This window comes from Protopterus annectens, chromosome 1.part1, assembly GCF_019279795.1.
Source record: "Protopterus annectens isolate FY-2018-M chromosome 1.part1, PAN1.0, whole genome shotgun sequence".
Lineage (NCBI taxonomy): Eukaryota > Metazoa > Chordata > Ceratodontiformes > Protopteridae > Protopterus > Protopterus annectens.
Window position 1 is genome coordinate 550,830,181 of NC_056726.1, and position 25,075 is coordinate 550,855,255.

General features: G+C 39.0%; 1 protein-coding gene across 1 annotated transcript in view; it reads left to right on the top strand.

Moving 5' to 3' along the window:
• The window catches only part of LOC122814860 (phospholipid-transporting ATPase ID-like), a 2,026,011-nt gene that overhangs the window by 414,499 nt on the left and 1,586,437 nt on the right, over positions 1-25,075 (top strand). The window lies entirely within an intron of this gene.

Sequence of the window (25,075 nt, forward strand, 5' to 3'; positions counted from 1 at the left end):
ATCCCAGACCCTTGGATCCAAAGCCTGGCACCTCTCAGAGAGTTCACACACCAGAGTTAATCTTGGATTCAATTTCTCCTACTCTGTATTCTCCCTTTTTACAGACTCCTAAGAAACATGCCAGCCCACAGTCCACCCCAGGTCCTCCAGGCATTTATCATAAGTGGATGTGGATAGGATGATGCAAAAATGATGCAAACATTTCCCAGAGCTCAGATCCAGATAGGGGTCATACAGGCTCCATCCCCTGCTTGATCCGTGAACTGTCCAACCATGTGTCATACTATTCTGCCTGCTTCTCTGATCCATCCCACTGTTTCAGAACCCCAGGATCCAACAGCCCTGAGAGGTCTGGAGTTAGATCCAAAGAAGATTTCTTCTTCAACTCTGAGGGCATCCCTGACTAGTTCCACTCCTATATCTTCAGATCAGAATTGTTCCAGGAGCCAAAGTGGCGGCATTGAATCCATGGGGTCAGATCCATCCCTGTCCCTTGGCCCTGGATAGTTCGGGTCTGGTTCCATCCTTGAGATGCAAATCTCACAGGAGTTGTAATCTACCTACACTGGAAGTCTCAGCTCCAGTGCAGTTGGTCATGGCTTCTCCAGGGCCATCTGCCTTCAAGGTCATTTTAAGGGCTTTTTCTCTTTCCAGGGAACTGGCTTCTCATTCCTTGGATCCAGTTCCCATTCCTTCTTTGGTTCTGAGCTCTGAGTTGATCAAGCCTACTCCACAGAGATAGCCAGTTCCAACGAGCTTCCAAGCAGTTACTGTAGAGGAACTCCCACTCTCTTCAGATAACTAGCCTGAACATCCCCCAGAGGAGCTCCATCAAAAGAGTACATGCAAGAGGAGTCACATAGATTCCCTGCTGGAAACTCTCACAGACAATACCAATTTCAATGAAGGAGTAGTGCCCCCAGCTCACCACCAGATGATATCTCTTTTGGAAACATATTAGAGATTCTGAGTTAGAAGGGTGTTTTTTCTAACAAAAATCCCTCCCCAGAGGAATCAGTATTTTTGGAAGCTTTTGGTTATGGTTCATCTACACCTTGGGTTACTCCCCCAGAGGGTAAGCTCATTGATTTAGATTCCTGCTGGGCATGGAAGGAGCTGTATACCATTGAACCCATTCCAAAAAACCTGACAAAGTTTTAACTCCTCCAAAGGATAGACCTCACTGGAGCAAAGGAGTCCCAGTACATACTATGATGGTGATGGCAGCCACTAAGAAAGAGCTAGCAAAACACAGCTGTTATGTCCACTCACCAAGCAGGTGCTGGACAGATTTGGAAAGTGAGTGTTTGCCTTGATGACCTTTACCTTGAGGTCTCTTAATTACTTGACACATTTCATAAGGTTACAGAAAGATTTGACCAAGGAGCTATCAAATACTCTCTCAGAGTCCATTTCTGCAGAGGATTTCAAAAGAACATTCTCTCAACTGACAACTCTGTTGTCAATTTCCATCTCTTCCAGGAGGTTGATCTCTCACACAGCTGAAGGCACCTCATGAGCTGTTGGTTCAGGGATTGCCTTAAGGACACACACCTGGATGTGTCTATGTGACTTTACGGAGCCTTTCAAGACATGCTTAATCAATGATCCATTTGATAGCACATCCTTATTTAGTTCATCAGTTAAAGAAACCCTTACCCACAGAGAACAAGAAGGAATGACACTGTCTGCCATGAGAATCAAGTTTTCTACCCCTCAATTAACCTTTTCTAGGAATCAAAGAGGCGTAAGAAAATGTGGTTCTGGAAATTGCAGGGACAATTTTTCCAGAGGCAGAGGAGGAAGTTTCAATGGTAGATGTCTACCTAGAAAAACCAAAATAAACTCCGACTTGAGATTTGCCAGGCTATTTATTAAAACACAAAAACATAAGGTGTAAAGCTTTCAGGGAGTACCCTTCCTCAGTGCAAATGAAGTTAAAACATTTAATCCAGTTTATAAAACAATTCCAATACAATCACATGACACAACCAGCTAATCAGAAATTATTAGATCCATTTAATGACAGGAACACTTATAAATACGTATGTATTATATTATAAAAACATTCACTAGTGTAATAAAATAAGTCAATGATATTGCATCTGTTTCTTTGTTAAAATAGGCTCAATGCTATTTGCACTATTTATGCCAGTTTCTGAATCAGCTTGCAGCCTTAGAATCCAGTTATATTTGTTGATTTCCAAGGTATTGTTACTGCCTCACCCGAATGCTTTTATATATGACATTACTCTGAATTTAAATTCATGATCATTACCAAATTCTAAAATATGTTTTCCCAACACATTTGTTTGAATATTTCTAGGTATGTCAGATTTATGTTCTATAATATGATCCTTGATTCTACAACTACATTTACCAACATAGAAAGAAGGTTCCTAGGTACACTATATCTGTAGCATTACATGTGGCATAGCAATTAAAATGAAATTCTTTCCCTCTTCTTGGGTGTATAAAGGTATTGTCAGTAGTAATGTCATTACAACCACTGCAGTTGTAACAAGTATATGTCCCATGTTTATTATTCATTATTTTATGGTGATTATCAAGTTTAAAGTCTTTATAGCACAATCTCCATTTTAAATTTTTGCAATTCCTATAAGCAAATCTGGGTTTATCACCCAGCATGTGTTCTAGCTCTGGCATGGTCCTTAAGATATTCCAGTTTTTATAAATAATTTGCTTTACATCATTGGTTCTTCTGCTGTATGTGGTTACATATCTAATTTTATTGTCTTGCTCATGTCTCTCAGTATTTGGGTTATAACCTCCAGTTGCCTTAAAGAATGGTCTAGTGGATCGATCCTGTTATTGATCACTTCATTTACAATTCCTTGTATTGCTGCACCATCATATCCTCTCTCTTCAAATTCTGAAACTATTTCATTCATTTGTTCTCTGCATTTAGCTTTGTTTATATTAAGTGTACTGATTCTAGCTAGCTGTCTATTCACAATTCTCTTAAATACACGTGCTGCATGCATACTTTGCCTATGCGTATATCTATTTGTATGTACCTCTTTCTTGTAAATACTTGTAGCTATTATTCCTGCATTTTTATCTAATTTTATATCCGAGTAAGTAATTAATTTTGTTACTTGAACAGACCATTTTAAATCTTAAGAAGTCTGTTGTACTATCAAGATATTCCATATATTTAATCAGCGTGTCTTCATCTCCTCCACAAATCAGAAAGCAGTCATCAACAAAACATTTATATAATAATACCTTAGAATTTAGTGCATTTCTTTTACTATGAATAAATTCATTTTCCCATTGCTTCAATACAGGATTTGCACATATGTTTGCTACGGCCGTACCCATAGATACACCAAAGGTTTGTAAGTATGGCTGATTTTCAGATAAGAAAACATTCTTAATTAAAACCACTTCCAGCAACTGAAATACATTTTCAATATCCCTTCCATGCATGTTTGTACTTGCACAGGGAAAATCACGTATAGTATTAGGTTCATAGGTTCATAGGTAGGTACTAGGCTATCTGCCTGAGGGCATTTATAAGCGTAGCCAGAGTGTGTCAGCTTTCGCCACCCCATTGATTAATTAACTGAGCATCTGTCAAGAAGAGCCAATGAAGTGATCCCAGGTGTGTATTTTCTGTTACCCATCCCACTCGTCAAGGTTTCTCTTGAAGAGTGTTAGTGAGGGGCTCTGCCTAATGTAGTTAGGAATTTTGTTCCAAAGCATGGGGAGTCTCTGTGACAGGAATCTATCCCTCCAGCATGTTCTATTTATTGTTGTGGAGAGGTTTAGCTCACTAGAGTGAGTGGCTCGCAGTGACTTGGATTTCTTTAGGTGGAGTATGTCCATCAATTCTGAGTTGGACATGGCTTTGTAAGTCAGGCAGAGATCATCTCTGAGTAAGCGATATGTGACTGAGTACAGCTGGAGTATTTCCAGTTGGGCTGCGTAGGACATATGTTTGAGGCCAGTAATCCTCTTGGTGAGGTACTTTTGTGGTCTTTCCAGCTGTTGGAAGTGTCTTGTGAGGTACATCCCAAATGGGGCATTGTACTCTATGCTGGGTCTGATGAGTGCCGAGTAGAGGGGCACTATAACCTCTTTATTTCTAGATGTGAACCCTTTAGTAATTAGATGGGCTACATAGAAGGATTTCCTAACTACTTTGGCAATATGATTGTCAAAGGAGAGATTACTATCTACCTGGTTCCCCAGATCTCTTATTACCTCTTCTGTATTAAGGGGGCTGCCACCTATGTGGTAATTTATGGGTGTTTTGTTTTTCCCAAAAAGGATGACTATGCATTTTTTGGCATTTAGCTTGAGACCATGACTTTGACACCAGGTGTCCGTCTCAGTAAGGCCCTTTTGGAGAATGTCCATGTCAGCCGGAGAGTCAATTATGGCTCCCAGTTTGCAGTCATCGGCAAACTTGGTTAGCCATAGTCCTCCTGTGTTTGCCTGTACTTCTGTGAAGTATATGCTAAACAGTAGGGGTCCCAGGACCGAGCCTTGTGGGACACCACTTGTGACTGGTTTAGAGTCGGACCTGGAGCCCACTATTCTTACCGTGTGAGTTCTGTCTGTAAGCCAGTTGACAACCCATCTAGTGATGTAGGGGTTTATGTTCAGGCTGGTGAGTTTTTCTATAATTCCAGAGTGGGGAATGGTGTCAAAAGCCTTGGCGAGGTAAAGGTAGGCTGTGTGAACTACCTTCCCCTCATCTATGGCCTTGGTGACTGTCTTGAAGAAGTCAACCAGGTTTAGTAGGCATGATCTGCCCTTAATAAAGCCAAACTGGGTCGGGTCAAGTGTTTGGAGGTTCTCAATGTCTTTGTTAATGAGTTCCATGATGATGCGCTCCATAGCCTTGCAGACCAGGCTAGTCTGGCTTATGGGGCAATAGTTACCAGGATTAGTTGTAGCCCCTCATTTGTGGAGCAGAATAACCATTGCTATGCGCCATTCTATGGGCATGTAGCCTGTGGAGAGGCTGAGGTTGAACAGTGTGTTTAGGTGGGGGGTTAGTTTGTTCTGTAGTTGTGCAAGAAGCAGCCTGGGACACCATCTGGCCCCATTGATGCTGTGCTTTTGGCTTTTGAAAGGGCTGTTTTCATCTGTGCGTCTGATTTCTGGGACATTACACTTTTCTGGTATTGTTGTGGGCCCTTTTGGGGTGGGGGGGGGTGAAGTTTGCACTGAATCTATCTGCCAGGATATTGGCAATATCAGTGAGTTCAGTATATTTTTGTGCTATTTTGCACTATCTCAGAGCATATCTGCGAGTTGCCACTTAGATTCTTGACATAGTTAATGAAGGCTTTGTGGTTATCTTTCGAATCCTTGGCTATTTTTCTTTTGAAGTTAGCCTTGGAGGATTTTATGAGGGACCTTAGTTTCTTACTGATACTGATCATGGATGTCTTTCCTTCTTGGGATTTGCTTTTTTTCTGAACTAATTTCCTCCTTCTATTGTATAGCCTGTTTATGGCAGGGTCCACCAGACTGGTTTCCTTCTCTTAGAGGAGTGAGTCTTGGTTTTGCTAGGGATGGCATGATCCATGTATCCTTGTAGGTGCTCATAGAGTGCATTTGTAAAGGTTCCTGTATCTTGGACACTGTTATCCTTTAGCATGAGGACTGTGAAACTTACCACCTCTGTCTTAAGTAAGGTGAAGTTTGTATAGAAAAGTTTTTCACTGTGGTTTCCTTGGTTGGAAGTGGTGGTGTGGTGTGGACATCCAGAGTGATTAGTTTATGATCTGATCTAACCAGTGACAGGTTGACCTCCGGTGTGGAACGCCTGTCGCCCATGTTGGTGATGACCAGTTCCAATATGTTTTCACATCTGGTAGGGGAGTTTACCAGCTGATCCAGGGCATTTGAGCTGATAAATTCCAGGAAGCGCTGCACCTGGGAGTTTGTACTTGAGTAGTTTTCCCAGTTAACAGTAGGGTAATTGAAATCGCCCAATATCAGGGTGTTCAGTAGGACCTTCATGTTTTCCAGTGTCTCCAGAAAGGCGGAGTGGTGGTCCTGGGTCATGGAGGGCAATCTCTATCAGGCCACAATTTGCATTGCAGATTTGCCTGATGTTAGTTGCACATGGATGATCTCGGAGGTATCATGCTGCGCCACTAACCTGGAGGTGTAGGTATCCTTGATGAATATGGATACCCCCCTTTTGTGTTTCAGTCCATGTTCTGTGGCCAAAATGTGTGGTATGAGTTGTAGCCCGGTAGTGCTAGGGTGCTCTTTGGAGCCTTGAACCAGGTTTCAGTTACTGCACAGATGTCGACGTTCTCCATACTGAGAAGTGCTTCGAGTGCGTGCATTTTGAGATTTAAACTCCTGGCATTTTTTTATTTGTGCTGTTTACAGAGGTGGGTTTGACTTTTGAGCCTTGCCTAAAAAAGGCACTATGGGGGGCAGCAAGAGTCTTGGCCAGTATTCGAAACCCTAGGGGTGACAGGTGCAAGCCATCTCTTGAGAAGCAACGAGGCCTGTCGAGCATGTCGTCTCAGGCTGACAGACACTGGATCCCCTTTGAATGACACCAGAAGCTTAGCCAATTGTTGAAATTGATAATTTTTTCTTTATACTGTGGTATCATTCTTGGTGAGGGCAGAATGCTACTCAGGGTCAGGGTCATAATCATTTGAGATGATAGTAAAAAGAATGAGCGAGCAAGAACTAAGAGTGAGTTGATATCAAGTGTAACAAATAAAAATTCAGTAACAAAATTTAGACAATCCATTCATAAAATTTAGTTAGAAAATCCCCAGTATCTAGAATATAACTCTGGAAGAAACACATATGTTAACTTAGAATAGATTGTAAGTATATAGAGATTGGTTCCATGACCCATCCTCTTCCCGACACGATTGGTCTCATAGGAGTATGGGTGAAGGACTTATGTATATTTGGTAATCCATACAATATTTGAAGTACTAGACATGGGACATTAAAAAAATAAATAAATCAATGGAAATATTATCTAATTGCATTTCATATATTATCATATTGATATCTGATATATACTTTTTTGCATCCAAGAAATTAATCTTTTGAAATGTACTTTCATCAAATAGAAAATTTGTTCATGTAGACCACATAGTCCTTTCTGTTCATAGTCACAATGGCGCCACCCTTATCTGTCTCTTTAATAGTTAAGTCATTATTATCCTGTAAATGTTGTAGAGCTTCATGTTCATCAAACATTAGATTATAAATTATTTTCTTTGCTTTTTGTTCAATTAACACTCTTAGTTCTTGCTCACAAACATTGTGAAATGCAGAAACAATAGGACAAGTGCTAGGTATAAATGCATTGGATTTCCTGCAATTATTACTGTCAGTGGTTAAAGAGTTCTTAAAAATTAGTTTAAGATTAAGGTTTCTTATGACAACTTTTAAATCAGTAAGGGCTTCAGTACTGCTATCTGTTCCAGTAGAAATAAGCTGAAGCCCTTTTCCTAACAATTTATTGTCTGTTGCATTTAAATTGTAGTCGAACAAATTTACTATACCTTTATGATTCAGTCCTAGTGCTTTTGATGAGTCGACTTAATGCACATCTGTGAGCCACTGTGTTTCCTTTTTCCTCCATTTTTGCCTCCTTGTAGTAGTGGTCACCCCTTCGACTGATCCCACAACCATATTTCCAGTCTTTCTGGTAGATTTGGAAATATTGTCTTCATTGCCTTCTGAAAAATTTCCATGTTATCAGAACTTTCATTAGAGTTTATTGGTAGAAAGGTCATTGAGTTAACCGATTGCTATATAGAATTGGTATTTTCTCCTCTATTCAACTCAATCATGGAAGTTAAACGCTGATTGGAAATATTCTCAGTGTCTGATGTTTCCACAGAATTTATTGGTGCAGGGGCAGCCAATAGGGCAGTAATAGCAGTTTGCTGTGTGGGAGTGGTATGTTCTAACTATTGCTTTCAGGCATGGAAGTCAGTTGCTAATTGGACATGCTTGCAGTAGCTGATGTTTCCATAATAAAGGTGTCTAGCTCATACATTGACCTTTTTGCTGTACACTGTTGCTTATTTTGTCTTATTTCTAGGGCCTTGAGAAAATATTACCCGTTTTTAAATCATTCAGATCTGTTAATTTGCACCTCTTAACCACTTCAAGTTTGTTATCAAAGTTTATTAGTCTATCAGTCATTTGTTGGTATATGTGTGTTAAGTTCTTGAACGATGGCAAGCTAACAAGTTCCCCTTCAAGTTTAGTGATTTCTTCCATTATTTGTGTTTAGATACTAATAAAAAACTGATTCATAAGCACCATGTGGTCGGCACTTAATTTTAAATTTAGCTCCTGCCATCTCTTCGAAAGTTCTGGGTAATTATTAGCGTAAGCCAACATTTTCAAAATCTGTGATCCATGAGGTACAAACCCAAGCTCCAAATAAGCTAACAAACTTAGTCATTGCCATTGGAGATTTTTGTAGGCTTGTACCTCCCTCTTAAGTTTGTTGATACATTTTTCAAAATCAACACTTTGTTGAGCAAAGGTTCCCAGGTCTCCAATATCAGAAGCAGTCAGATGTAACAACATTGGATTATTTGACTTCATGGAAAGAGCAGCTTACCACCAATGGAGTAGATTCACATCTCATTTCTATTACAGGCTGTGTCATAATTCAAAATATAGGCAAGGCACCCACAATAATTCAGAGAAAAAGAAGTCAAAAGTATAAAAAAGGATATAGTATTGTGGTGAACCCAGTGGTGGCTGGTGACTTCAAATTAAAGGGGGGTTGCAGGAGACAGCTGAATGGGTGGGGCCAACAGGAAGGGGTGTGGGCAACTAGAAAGGGGTGGAGCTATGCTCAAAACCACAACAACTGAAACTGTAATTAAATACACTGCCCTAGGTGCCAAACCGCCATTACGAGAGTCCAATCAAGACAAAATGAAGTGTAGAAGAAAAAAAGATATTTCAGTGCATTGGCTACATGACAGCTTACTTAATATCTAGAGGGAAGCAAAAAGGTTGTGAGGCATGAAAAAATAAATTACTTTTTAAATACATTACTGGAATGCCAGTCAAAATCAAGTATAAAAAAACAAGCAGCACTCAACTCAAGCCACTTTTCCTTGCACTGCAGTTCTAATTATAATTTATGTTCAGCTTTATAAAAGTACCAAGTAACATGCTGAAAGCAGCAATCTCTGTGATACCCCCACTTGTAAAAATGTTTCTTATCCAAAAAAGACCTGCTGCCTGACAACAACTATCTACTTGTTTCATGGGGAAAACATGATCAAAGTAAAAAATGAACAGCAAACAAGAAATAAGCTCAAGCTAAATTGCTTAAAAGATTACTTGTTAGCACATGTTATGGACCACACATGATAGATTGGCATTCTGTTTAGTTTATGAGTAAAGCCTGCAAAGATGACTGCAAGTCTCCAACAAATGTAATGAGCTTCATAAAATACTGTAATCCTGTCCCTTATTACAAATACTGTCATATGCATTTTAATATATAAGGCTTATACGTTATCTAGTTATGTAAATATTCTCTGCATGGCAACAACAAAAAAGCTTTCAATGTGGTAATTATTTAACAGTATGCTTATTAAAGCTTACTTGCATCTTACAATCTCAGACAAGCTTACATGATGGTCATTAAAGCATTGCTACTTAAACACAGAGCAACAGGGCACTGTGACAACATGCATTTTCTGAATAATAAGAAGCATAAATCAACAGTATGCAAATATGACAGAAAACCAGAACATTTTGTAAAATCAAGGACAGATGAAAAGCCACTGTCGTACTTGTGTCTACCTTGGATAGGGGAATACTCTGCACAATTACACTGCATAACTCCTCCTTGCCTTGCTTGGACACATCCAGAGTCACTACACGGGGGAGTGGGGTGTAACAAGTATGTCACAATTTGAAATATCTCTGGCAGCCGGTGATGGCTCTGATACTCATACCTCTCAACCTCAGAGAAAGAAATCTGGACAAAGCCATACAAAGAAATGGGACAAAGGCCCAAAAATAAGGACACGTTTTAAATACTGCTCTTATAAACTTAGAAAGATAATAATAGTAGGTCTTGCATTAGTATGAATTTTCTGAAGGGTATGAAATCTGAAACTCAAATGTCTGTCATTAGTTTCTAACTTCACTCTTTAATGATTTGCCACTAATTTGCCAGAAAACCACAATTTTATGAAAAATGGACCAAAATGTGATGCAAAAATATAAAATTGCCACACAATACAGCTGGGAACCTGTCAAAGAAGGGACATTTTTTAAATATTAGTACTGTTAACTTCAGCAGCTGACAAAATAAGAGAATCTACGTGCATTTCTGAAATAAAAGTAATCTATAACTCTGATCATTACAGTTACTTGTAATTGTAAACCCTCCACGTTTTCTTCCAAAATTGCCATTTTGCAGAGGGATTATTAGGGGAGAGCAACAGTTTGAGCCAAAATTGGGGACAGTTAAGAGGTTTGGATATTCCTAATTCTATAAAGTGATTTTATTTGCACGTACTTCTCAACCTCTTAATGCAGGAAATATGGACAAGACCAAATATATTGGGGGAACATACAAACAGTACTTAAAATTGCTCTTGTATAAACTTAGTTGATAGAATAGCAGGCCTTGCTTTAGCATGCATTTTTTTGAAGGTTATGAAGTCTGAAACTCAATGCCTGTCATTATTTAGTAACTTCATTCCTAAATGATTTGCCAGAAAACCACAAATTTTATGAGGAACAAACCAAAAATAAGAAGCAAAAATCTATTCATTCTGCAAAAATCTGGACAGTTGAGAGGTATAGTTCAGCCGGGGCTGTCTTTGAGTTTGCTGCCCCCCTTCACAAAATCATGGTTGAATGGAGCCTCCCCCCATGCAGCCATTCCAATGTCCCATTCCTTGGCTATTTCACCCCATTTACCATAAACACTGTAATGTGCATACTACTTTACTTCTGTGATGATTTGGATTTCATTTGAAGGCTTTATTTTGCATTTTACAGTACAAACACTAATAGACATCTGCTAAACAAAGCAATGCAGTCTCACAATGAAAATAGACTTAACATTAGAACGTCTCTGATCTTGAAACTCACATTCATTGAAACAGCATTGAAACCCACATTCAAAGAAAATACATTTTGCCAGTGGCAGATAAAGATTAACTTTGGGCTGTTTTCAAATCCTAGGCCCCTTGCACATGAAACATACATGTGTTCTTTGATACACCTTGCTGATTGTATTAAATTATATTCCTTGTACAATACAGTACAGTTGTTAGAGGCCATTGTAAATGTATTGGTTTGAACATTTTGCCAGTAAACAATGAATCAAAATGCATGCACCAATAATGACAAAACTGCCCAATTCAAAACATTTCCATCAAAAAAAGTCTACTCAAACTTCTACAAAACACCAGTATCAGTAAATATGCACAATCTCTGAAGAAGTAAAAGTCATTTAAATAATTCCACATTAAAGAGATCTGTCACTAAAGAAGAGGTTGCTGCTAGCAAACAACTTTATATTTCATTATTTCATCTAACAATAAAGTGCCTTTTGCCGTTGAGGAATAAATTGCCTATGTTACATTAAAAATGATAAGCTAGTAATATTGCAATAGGGGCTAGATGGCAAACTGATAAAAGGTTCATAGTTACTAGGCATCTTCACTAAAAAGGGCTGCAGCACCCACCCCCTTTACGACACAGTACCGTATCAGCAGTACATCTACATACTCTGGGAGTAGAACCCACAGCCTTCTGCATCAAAAGTAAGTACATTACCTGTTGTGCTATTAACAATGCAAGCATACTCAGCATAAGTTGCACTAAACTTCTGTTCCCCTGCAGCTCTCAGCTCTTTGTAAAATCTACTCAACACTCAGCTGTATCTCTGAACTTTGCAGCAGAAGAAATCTGGAAAAAGCCAAAATGTATTGGGGGGACAAAACCCCCAAAACCAGGGACACATTTTAAACATTGCTTGTATAATGTTGGAAAGTTGGTAGAATAAAATGCTGTGTTACCACCATACATTTCACTGACAAGTCTTGAACCCAGGACCCTGTACAAAACAGTCAGAGCAATATACCACCATGCCAAATCAGCTGTTTTGTGAAAGAGAGGAAGACTGAAACTTAAATGGCTAGCATTTAGTGAATTCAGTTCTCACTATAGCTGTCAACCTCTTAGCACAAAACACCTGAACAAAGCCAATAATGGGGGAATACAGTCCCAACAATAGGGACAAATTTGAAATATCCATCTTATAAACTTAGAAAATTGCTAGAATAAAAGGTTTTGTGTTACCATGTACTTTCTAAAGAATATGAAGTCTGAAATTCAAATGCCTGTCATTTTTATTTATTTAGCATTTGTTAACCAGGAAAGTCTGACTTGGAACAAAAGCCAATTTTCAGCAGAGGCCCAGGGAGAAACACTCCAGACACAAGTGTCTTTGTAAGATGGGATGACACCAGAGCACCCAAAGGAAACCCACACAAACACAGGGAGGACATGCAGACACCACACAGAAGGCACCCCAGCCAAGAATCAAACCAGTGAACCTGTAGCTGTCCAGCAGCAATGCTACCACTGCACCACAAATTATGTAAAGAAACAAAAATACAGAAACCACAGATTTTATGAGGAACAGAACAGAACAAATATGAGGCACAAATCTGCAAATTCTTTACAAATGGTGTTGGGTAGGGAATTCAGGCTCTTGCTACCTCCACCCAAGGTACAACGTTCAAGCCTGATGTATTTCTTACCCACCACTATGTATCCTGAATTCTCTCTAGTGACCAGTATATAGCAACTGGGGCATTACACATGCTACCTGAATTTCAGTATCTTCCCTGAGTCCATCTACAGCTGTGCCCTCCATCTCACGCAAACCAAACATAAAATTAATTACTTCACAGTCATGAGTTCTTAACTTATTAACAGATGCTAAAGTGTTAAGTAGGTTAAAACATTGTTTAAATTTGGTTTTGTAATGAACGTACAAAATGCCAGATACTTTGTTGTTCAAACCCAGGATAAAAACAAAAATGAAAACTCCAGCAAAGCTAGAACTTCCACTGAGTGACCTCCCAAACCTCTTGTATCAGAGGCACATGAGATATATGCAAATGAACATCAGGTGTTTCGGCTCAATGGCAATTCTGAATGCCAATGACTTGTTTCTTCATTTTAATGGACAATTTCAGGCCAATAAAGCCAAACCCCACCAGCTGTGGATATGCATATTTCGGCCTTGTTATGACCTCGTCAGCACAGCACAAGCAGAGTGTTTGACTAAACATTAGAAACACAGGGCTGTTATACCCAGCTGATGTCAATTATCATTAGGGTCACTGCAAAAAATATCCCAAACAACAAACTAAAACAATGAGTGAAAAGGTCACTTAAAAACCAATCAGTAAAAATAAAAATGAAAACTAAGGTTCATTTGCATATATCCCATGTGCCTCTGATACAAAAGGTTTGGGAAGTCACTCAGTGAAACTTTCAGTATAACAAATAAATAAATTAAATCATAAGTTATGGTGCATAAATAAAAAAATAAAACTTTCTCCAATGTCATTCGGTTTGCAAAACATTTGGTTTTAGCACTAGTAATTTAAATATGGAACTATTGTTGACTATCAGCAGGATATGTTCCTGACTGGGTACAATGTAAACAGGCAATGGCATCCTACCCAAAATTTATCACGACACCCTTGGATAACCTATCAACCTGTTTAATCAAACACATGTAACAAATGGAAAACAATGGCTACCTTTTCCACTGTAAAGAATTGCACATACAATGATATCATGTTCTTTCAAACAATACCCCCTTTGTCATACTGCCGTTTATTAATTTATGACCCAGCTAGTTAAACAGGCAAACCCCAAACACTGTTAAGATGTCACAACAGCTGTTGTCTACAACTGCTAATCATTTTATTTAACTTCTTCCCTACAAATGCCCAGCATAGCATTCCTCTAGCCCCTCCACTTTTTCATCTTTCTGTCTATTGAAACTCGCCTACCGCCCTTTTAGTAGTGATATCTGCAATGCTTTGCTTTTGCATTCTTCCTTCCCTTTAATGAACTTTTCTTCTTTTTACTTGCACATTCTCCCTTATTAAGTTTCTTAGCTGCTCTTTTGTTGCCCCTCAAGCATCCACTCACTGCAGTAGCCAATTTTCTGTCAACAGTAAGTACTTAACTCTGTTTCTGCAACATTCTCACTTTACATGCCTGCAGTGTGATGCAGAGAACAATTAATGATGCATTAGAGCAGTAACACCTTATTGCATGGTAACTGCATTAGCAAAGTATTGTCAATTACACTCAGAAGCTACAGTTCAGCACATGAAACTATGCAGCCTCCATAATTTCCTTCTACAAGTAACAAACTAGTGCACTTGCTACTATGGTCAAAATAATTTGTCACAAGCAGTGCTGTGTCTGATATCACTGCTTAAGTGAAGGATTCTCACCTACATGTACCCAGCTGCATTGTTGTTTACTAGGGTAGTCTCCTTTAATAGCTCAATGCATAATGAAAGATAACATAAACATTCACATCCAGTAATTTTTCACAAGGCCCTACGCAGTGGATAAAGTCTCACTTTCCTTTTCTAACGACTGTCTCATAGCAGAGTCTTGCATTTCTCCAGCTACTATGCACTTTCTAATGGCAAGACATCATAAATGAGAGTCTGCACATGTAAAAACTATATTCCTGCAGACACATTTAAAAATTGAGAAAACATCAGAATTTTTAAGAAATTATAAACTTTTATTCTCATGTAATACAAACAAATTAAATTCAGAAACATTTCCAGAATTTGTTAGCCAGACTGTATATGCCACATATTTTTGTTGCTACAAGTAACTACTGCTGTTATTGTTTATGTTTTATCACTTTTTTTTAATTTTCATGTACTGATTTTCATGCATGGATGTGAGATTTTTGTTGAGGTATGCAAAGCAACTCATGATGTAGGAGAGCCTGGATAAAATGAGGACATTGTCAGATGACTGCATTAGGTAGTCGGCTTAGGCCATGTTGACTTTGGACAAGTAGCTGACAGTATTATATAAGGATATAGCCAACACATCTGGGAGCTAGGAATGTCTCAAATGTTGATGTCCTAATAGACTGACAGCCCTATCAAGCTTAAAAAGAATGACTTAAAAACAAAGACAATGAAATAGGGGATTTGTGCTGGGCTTACAACTGGCTTATTATGGGATCTCAGTCCCATATTAACATAATCCAGTATTGGTCTATGTCCATGTTAACTTTAATGAAGGTGTAGAGGGATTCACCTGTATTTCTATAGAGGATCCTATAACTTTCAGAGGATCATAGGAAATTACTAGGCAGATGACCCTAGGGCCCTTACAAGCCTAGCCAAGTTCTACCCTTATTTCCATGATCAGCACCTAATGCCTGTGTCCAAGAAGGACACAGGTGGAACTCCCAGGGTAAATTTATGGCTACCTATCTAATCGTCCAGATTGCATTTGAAGAGGGCCAATGAGGTGCAATGTTTGACATGAAGTCAGAGTCTATTCCAAAAGCGTGGTAACCTCTGGGAGACAGATCTGTCCATCGAGCAGGTTCTATTAATTTCACATACAAGATTAAGGTCTTTAGAGCAAGTAACTCATGTACCATTTGACTTGCGGATATGCAGCATTTCCAATAAAGCAGAGTCAGAGATTGCCTTATGTGCAAGGCAGGGCTCACCTCTGAGTGGTCTGTATGAAACAGAATAAAGAGACAATGATTTCAGATGATCCACATAGGGCAGATGCTGAAGACCTTGACTTTTCCTTGTGAGGAACCTTTGTGGTTTCTCCAATTGCTGCAGGTGCTTGGAAAGGTACATACCAAAAGGGGCATTGTACTCAATTATTACCCTGATGAGGGAAGAGTACAGGGAGGTTATAACTACTTTTTTTCTGGAAGCAATGCCCTTTCTTATGAGATAAGCAATATAGAATACCCTTCTTACCACTGTGGAGACATGGTGATAAAAGGTAAGATTGCTGTCAACCTGTGTGCCCATGTCTCTCACCACTGAGTGCTACTTAGGGTGCTGCTATTGATGTGGTAGTTAGCAGGAACATTGGTCTTGCTGAAATGGATGATAATACATGTTTTGCATTGAGTGTAAGGCCATGACTTTGGAGCCAGTCATCTGTATGTGTAAGACCCTCTTGTAGGATGTTGACATCATTTGGAGATTCTATGACCGCTCCCAGTTTGCAGTCATCAGCAAACTTTGTCAGCCTCAGACTTTTAGTTTTTGCTTGTACTTCAGAGAAATAGATTCCAAACAGTAGAGGTCCTAGGACTGATCCCTGTGGAACACCACTGGTTACAGGTCTGTTGTTGGAAGTGGATTCTCCTATTTTGACTATATGTGTACTATCAGTGAGTCAGTTAGCATCCCATCTAATGATATAAGGGTTGATACCTAGCTGAGTGAATCTGGCAATGATGCCTGTGTGGGGGATAGCGGCAAAAGCCTTGGCTAAGTCTAGGTAGACTGTATGCACAGATTTCCCCTCATCCAGGGCCTTGATGACTGCCTCAAAGAAGTACACCAGGTTTAACAGGCATGATCTCCCTTTGACAAAGCCAAACTGAGTAGAGGAAGGTGTTTGGAGATTACCTGTATCTTTGTTGATAAGGTCCATGATGATTCACATATGGCCTTGCAAATAAGGCTAGTCAGGCTAATAGGTATATAGTTTCTGGGGTCAGTGGAAGCACCACCTTTGTGCAAGGGAATAACTATGGCTATTTTCCATTCAGCTGGAATGAAGCCAGTGCTTAGGCTATGATTGAAAAGAGTAACCAATGGTGTTGCTTATTCTTGTTGGAGCCCATGTAGGACACAGCCTTGGATGTTATCAGTTCTCATAGATGCTGTGTTTTTAGCCTTAGAGAGGGCATTTATGACCTGTTCTTTAAAAATACAAGGTAGGGGACAGGTGGTAGGGATGTCATGGGGTACGTGTGACAGGGACAGGGGAGTGAAGTTTCCACAGAACCTGTCAGCCAACAAGTTAGCTATGTCCATAGGTTTGGTATATGTGCTACCATTAACTACCATTTCTGCACAAATCTGAGCCTTTCCTTTTACAGATGTAACTAAAGAATGCCTTATGGTTATCTTTAGTCGAGGAAGCTAATTTGGATTTGTAGTTTGCTTTGGAGGACTTCACAAGAAGTCTTATTTGCTTGTTTAAGCTGAGGAGGGAGTGTTTCTAGTTTAGGGTTCACTCCCTTTTACTCTTAGACAGCAATTACGTCCTCATATTGTAAAGCCTGTTAATGGTTGTTGTCCACCAGATAGGTTTGCTCTTCCTTAAAGAGCTTGTTTTGGTCATATCAGGTGCAGTCAAGTCAATGTAGTTATACAGGTGTTTGTATAAAGCATTGGTGTAGAACTAGGCATCCCTTAAGAGGTTATAATCTGCTTTGGAGAAGGTTTTTAGTTTAGTTGCTGCTGGTGGGGGGGGGGGGGGGTCAGGTCTGATAGTTATTTCGAATGAGATTGATTTGTGGTCAGATCTCACCAGGGAAGATCTCACAATGAAGGTGCTAGAGTGGTCCCCCATATTGGCAAGCACCAGATCCAAGATGTTGGCACCCCTTGTGGGGGTGTCATTCAGCTGGTTCAGGGCATTGGAGTTAACAAAGTCAAGGAACCTTTGGGTAAGTGAGTTTGAGCACAAGTAATTTACCCAGTTAATGGATGAGTAGTTAAAGTCACCCAAAATCATGGTGTTCAGATGTATTTTGACAGACTTAAGTAGATTCAAATAGGCAGAGTGGGTGTTTTGATTCATGGAGGGGGTCCTGTAGCTGGCAGTGACTTGAATAGGTGTTCTACCAACAGTTAATTGCACCTGAAGTATCTTCAGGGAATCATACTGGAGGTGTATTTATATTTAATGAATATTGACACACCACCTCCTTTAGATTCCACACCTTCAGTTTGGGGTCTGAACGTGTGGAAAGAGTTGCAACGCGGTATGGCTGGAGTGCTCTCCACGGCCTTTAACCAGGTTTCCATGACTGCACAATGTGTCTGCATCTTCCAGAGTGAGGACTTCTTCCAGTGAGTGCAGTTTCATGTTAAGACTCCTAGCATTTAGCAGCATAACCTTGAGGTTGATGGAGTTTTTATGCTGGAAATTTTGTCCGTGAGACACTGCTTAAAAAGGCAGTATGGGGGTCTCAAGAGCCTTTATCAGTAGCCAAAATCCCAGGAGCGAAAGATGAAGACCATCTCTGACAAAGCATTGAAGTCTGATTGTTGAAGTCAATCATTTTCTGTTTGTACTGAGGCACCATTCTAGGTGAGGTAAAATGCTGCTTAAAGGGACACTATCTTGTTCCTAAAATGGCCTGCCTGCCTTGGACTGAAGCTCAAACAGTAACACCTACTTACCAAATGACCTCCCTTGTTTGTAACATCACTAATGAGGCCCCAACAGTCCCACCCACGGCATTCCATTTCTTTCAAAATGCTGCAAACTTTTATCCCTGTCCCGTTTTACTTCCCTCAGGAATAAGACATTCAACTCTTCGGTTCTCAGCTTCACAGGGTGCTCTCTACTTCATTCTGTGTGTTTTGTCAGGTAAACTATAATTTATGGCACTTATATAAAGTGCAATCATTTCTCTAAAACATGATCATGAAATGCAATAGCGTGCAAAGGTAGGCATCTTCTCAAAACGACAATATCTGCCACTTCAGAGCATTATATTTGCTTATAGCAAGATATGTATCCCAGTTGCTTCTAATAAGTTTTTCCAGTGCATATGTTATATATTTACCTATTTTTGTTAGATGCTTTTACTCAGTCCCCAATTGCCAGCAAACAACATTGCAAATTTTGTGTCTCTGCGTGGCAGCCGTTCACTGTGCTCGGATCGGGTGGAAGTGCATTCTCAACTAACAGTTAGGACAGCACTGGAAATATATCCTTATTCTTCCTGTTTACTTATTGTTACAATCTGTATGCAGTTAAAAAAATGTTCTGTAAAAAGCATCCAAGGCACTGAAATGCATTGTATCATAACGTAGCCATTCTCACATCGACTGCTGCTTGGCAGATTTGATACCTGCTGGAAAATGTATATGTTGATGAATGAAATGCATTTAGTACTTATTTGCTGAGCATTTACAAACAGAAGTCTTATTTAAATGAGCAAAACAAAATAGTCTTCCCTTCAGGCTAGGAATAGTACTGTTCTTCTTTGTCCTTTTAATCACTTTTATTGAAATAAAAGGAGTCGGATATTTGTGCAATGGTAGGTTACAGGATCGCTTCTGTAATTCACAGTTCATTGCCCACATGTGCCTAAATGATTGCAAGGGTTGTATCCTATGTGAAGTGTTGCTGCTGAATATAACCTGTCTGAGACACATAATCTGAGAGCTCAATCATTTCTCTCTTCATGTTGTCCAGAGAGGTACATCTCAAGTCATTCACACCAACATGGACTATGACGGGGATATAACAGTACAGAGAACAAGCATGAATGAGAGTGGAAGAATATGGAAAACTGCTATAGAAGTCATGGTCACAGACAAAGAATATACAATTATAGGGGAAAGCAATTGATAACAGTGTTAAAACAGACCCCATGCACAAAGTACACAATGGTGGTGATGACAGAGTTGATAGAATGACAACAGAAAATACTTAACTCAAACTAGAAAGAAGTTGGGAGTAACTAATTTTTAATGGAACAATAATCCCAAAGTCTATTAGGTTCATGATGATCTCTTGAATGTAAATTCTGTAATGGACACATCTGGGAAAGCATATTGCTGGAAATCACTTTCAGCAAATCACAGAAAAAAAAAATTCTAGGGAGTAACAAAAGGAGGGACACCAGATGCATAATGTATTGCCTATTCAGACAGCTGCATTCTGTTGTGCTCACAGGTTCTCAGCCTCTATCATAGTGATTCTCCCTCCATCTAGAGAGTAGCCCTTCAGCAGCAAAAATATACTTTGGTCATTCTATATTGTTACCACATATAGTCTACTGTACAAAAGCAGGGGCCAGTATTCATAGAGACAAACTATGTAACTGAAAAAAGGCTTGCACTGGTGTTGAGTCAGGAATATCCAAATAAAAGAATAATCATTTCTAGGCACTTACCTAGACTTAATGCTACATAATTTCACAGGGCTACATGAAAGCAAGGCCACCTATATATGTGCATCAAAGTATGTAATCCATGCATGCAGAAGGCTTAAGAATGAAGGGACTATACCTCTCATCCTCTTAGAGCAAGAAATCTGGACAAAGACATAAATAAAGGGAGAAACAAAGGCCTGAAATATGGAGAAATTTGAAGATTCACTCCTACAAACTTTGACAGTTGATAAAACAATGGGTTTCTGAAGGGTATGAATTTTGAAACACAAATGCCTATCATTATTTTTTAACTTCAATTCTCAATGATTTGCTAGAAATCCAAAATTTTTGAGGAACATACCAAACATATGAGACAAAATCTGGATGTTCTGCAAAAATCTGGACAGTTGAGAGGTATGGCAAGGGACTTGTGTTAGCACATGCAAGCCTTTTGAATCTTCATGCTACAATTGCCACCAGGTGGAGCTTAGACTTGTGGTATCCGGAGATATGGACACACATTTGCTGCATTAAAAGGGTAAAAAAGAGGAGTATGGGAGACTCAGAAAAGGGGAAGGCAGCAAGCAGAGGGACATCCAGTTTGGTTTGGGAAGCATTCAGCATCAGCTGTATATCTACCCTCTGCTCTTTCCACTGCCTCTTCAACCACCTGTGCAAGCTGTGACCAGGCTGGCTTAGGCAATGGTGTCAGACTACCTGCCATCAGGTGATGGGAACCATTCTCTCGTGAAACACTACTAGTCACTCCCACAACAGCCTCACAGGGTTTTGCTGCAGTAGAACTGCTTACAGAGCACATGGAACATTTGGACATGTGAAGAGATGAGAGACAAAACAGGCATGGCATGAGAGAACCTGTTCTATAGAAGAATCAAAATGTAGGAGACAGGTTGGCATAGCTAACTAACTAATGATAGCTGCCCACCACTCCTGCAGAAAGTAGCAAAGTTCACATTCTGCTCATACTGCAAGAGAAGAGTCCACATCAGAAGACTGTGATGTGCTTAATGTAAGATATCAGACTGCCAAGTGCAATGTAAAATCTTGTATGTTTGTACATACTAGGGCATACCAGCTACAAAGCATATACATAAATGAGGCATGATAGACAGAAACCACATAGAGTCAATAAGAACAATCACAGGTACTGTCCAGCCAGAGCAAACATCCCTAGGCATATCAAAGCAAGTGCCACTACCACCATCACTACACAGACAGATTTGCTACATAGTGATTCTTCCAAGCTTTCTACAGGGGACTGCACAGCAAGGGAAGGAATAAGAAACTGTGGTAACTGTGACACAGGTAACACTGTGGTGTGATGGGCCAAGGGCTGCCAAATGAAGAAAAAAATTAAAATGTTTAAAATACTCCAAAATCATGCAATTTTCTATATTTGAGTCTAGTTTCCTAATTTTCTCTTTAGATGAAGTTGAATCTAACCCTAGGGGTGGTTGATGGAAAACTTGACTAGAATATAGAGAGTTTTAAAATTGAAAACTGCAAAGCTGTAATGATTTTAGACTATTTTAGCACAGTATTATTATACAAACATGTTCGTACATATATATATTTATATATACATATAGGTGGTTTTGGTTTATTTAGTTACAAAATATAGGCATAATGATTATGGCAATTTAAAACAAAATAAAGTAATATTTTAAACACTAATTTAATAGACAACTCCAGCAGCTGGAGAGACCACAAAGGTACCTAACCAAGAGGATTACTGGCCTCAAACAGTTGCCCTATGCAGCACGATTGAAAAAGCTAAGACTGTTCTCTGTTGCATACCACTTTCTCAGAGGCGATCTCGGTCTAACGTACAGAGCCATGTCCAACTCAGAATTGTTGAACATGCTCCATTTTAGCAAAACCAAATCTACTCGAGCTACATGCTCTAGGGATATAAACCTCAACACAACAATGAATAGAACATGCTGGAGGGATAGATTCCCTTCGCAGAGACTTCCCTTACTATGGAACAGGGTCCCGATCTACATAAGACAGAGCCCCTCACTATCACTCTTCAAGAGGAACCTTGATGAGTGGATGGGTAACAGAAAGTTCACACCGGGGATCACACCAATAGCACTACTAGATAGGGGCCAAGGGTACTAGCTGCTAGTACAAGGGTCTAGGGAACTACTAAAGGGGTGGTGAATACCGCACAATGTGGATGGGCTAATATATGCCTTCAGGCAGATAGCCCAGTACCAACCTATGAACCTATGAACCTAATATTTAACAAACTGACTGTGCTCTATCTTATTCCATTTAATTGTATACCTACATAGTATGCTGACTTATTTTGGTTTAATTTATATAGAAATCCAAATTGAAGAGTTTGGTTGTCTCCTTTAAATATTTTGCACATTTTGGACTGTGCTCATTTAAGTTTATTTAACTCTATTTGGGTTTTAGTTATTTACTCTTAGTTAATCATGTATGACTGTTTATAAAGGTGCAGCTATTGAGTAATTTCTAGTTCTGATGAAGTTTCTTTGTGTTAAAGAAGAAAACGCTGTCTCAGTTAAATGTGGATTTTAATACATAGCTGTTAAAGGTTTAACATATATAATTTTACTCTCTTTCCTTTTTGTATGTGTGTGTTTGTGTGTGTGTGTGTGTGTGTGTGTGTGTGTGTGTGTGTGTGTGTGTGTGTGTGTGTGTGTGTGTGTGTGTGTATTTCTAGCACAGTTGGTTTGATTTTTAGATTTGGGGGTATGCATTGCTACCTTGTTATGGTTAAAACCATCTCAAATTATATTAGAATGAAATCTGGTCTTGATAGATATTGAAAAGCAACATTTAAAAAAAAAACAAGCTGTAAGACCAACAAAATATCAACCTGATATAAAAGAAATTGAGCCAAAAGGAGTTTATAAATATTTGGGAATAGATGAAGGATCTAAATAGTAAATAAAGGAATAAAATATGAATAAATGAAAATAAACTGAGTAAGGAATACTTCAGAAGGTTAAAATTAATACTGAAAAGTGCTTTGATATCTAGGAATAAATTCTGAACTATAAATTAATTTGCTGTTCCTGTTCTGTTGCAGAGATCTGGATTTTGTCTTTTCCATCCATCCTCAACTGATGAGTCTTCTGATCTTACTAAATATAGCAAACAAATAAAAAGGCCCCAGTGATCCCCAGCTAAGAAGACCATGGGCTTAAAGACCTTGAGCTACTAAGACAGACCAGAAGCATTGTCCCTTTATTCAGTAACTTACAGACTATTGAAAGGGTCTAAGCCTTTCCTTCCTAGCCATTATACATACAGTTACTGTAGATCTCTTGCACATCCACAAGTCTAACAGTTTTTCAAATGCCAGAAACAAGGAGTTAAATCTTCACTAGCAGATAAATTAAACAAGATTGAGAGTCATATTCATCACAAAGTACCTCCCCAGCCTCTGGAGCAGACTGTCCTGACAGATTAAGCAGGGTAACACAGTATCATCCTTCAGACATGACCTAGATGATTGGATGAGCACCCATAAATTCACCCCAAGTTTGACTGCCCTAGCCTTCCCGTTGAAAAATGATATGGCCTAAGGGTTGGAATTAGCAAGGTATAAATGGTACCAAAACTAAAAAAATATATCCAAAATGAAATAACTTGACTGAAAAGAAATAAATGTTGAATGGACTCCAGTCACAACTAAACAGCTTCAAGAATTTATTAAAATATAAAAAAAACAGTAACATAACATGAGCGCTTTCATCTTACAACAGAGACTTCATCAGATAAATAATGCCTTCCATATCACTTCCTTAAATACCCTCCTTAATTAACCCCTTGCATTACATGTCATATAAAATAGCCTTTCAAGTTATAAATACGTTGTTAATAGAAAGCTGTTTACCAAGCTTGAGTGTCATAACCTTTTCCACAAATTTTAAAAAGTTAAAATAAAAAATACATTTTTAATTTATGCATATAGTACCAGGAATTACAGACCCAAAACATATTAAGTCTCCATTCATCCTATAATAGCTGCCCTTTCCCTTAAAATGGGTTTAACAGATACATATTCATTCAAACCAGGGGAAAGTTGGCTTTTAACCTAAGTTGCCATATCATCTCCTTTTTTATTAATATTAATTTCCAGTCACCTCCTCTTGGATTCTTTTTCACTATATCCAAGAAACCAAACTTGAAGCCCCCAAATTTGACAAACTCACGAGTGTTTATATAAGCCACTAGTTTCTTTTCTTGTTCTTATGTCATAAATGTGCTCATAAAAGTTTCAAACCCCCTGCAAACACAGTCAACAATGACTCCTATGCAGAGGTGTACACAAATGCCTTGTATAAACACCTAAATAGATGTATATACTTAGCTATAGCCGACCAGATCAAAACCAGGTCCTTCCAAAAAAAAAAAGCCACCCTGGTGGACCTCAAGTATAAACAGGTTATATAACAACAGTAAGAAAGTGATGTCTATGAGCAAGAGGGAACTGACTCAGCAGAGAAAAACTCCATCCACTGCTTTAGCAAGCAAATTAGACATCTTGTAATGTTCTCTAAAGCAAATTACAAAGCTAAAATAGTATCCCTAGCTAAGGTTAAAAATAAGGCTTTCTTTAGCTACATCAGAAATCTAAAAGGGAATGCCCAGCTATGTGTCAAACTAGTTGTAGATGGTACCACTCTTACAGCACCTGAGGAAATTTCCAACCTGATAGCTGACAGATTTGGCACAAACTTCACCCCACCAGCCATACCCCAAAACATTCCTGACACCAGACCCCTCCCAAGGATCTCTAGAGAGCAAGTTATATCTGCACTCTCCAAGACAAAAAAACACAGCTTCAATGAGACTGGACAACATCCC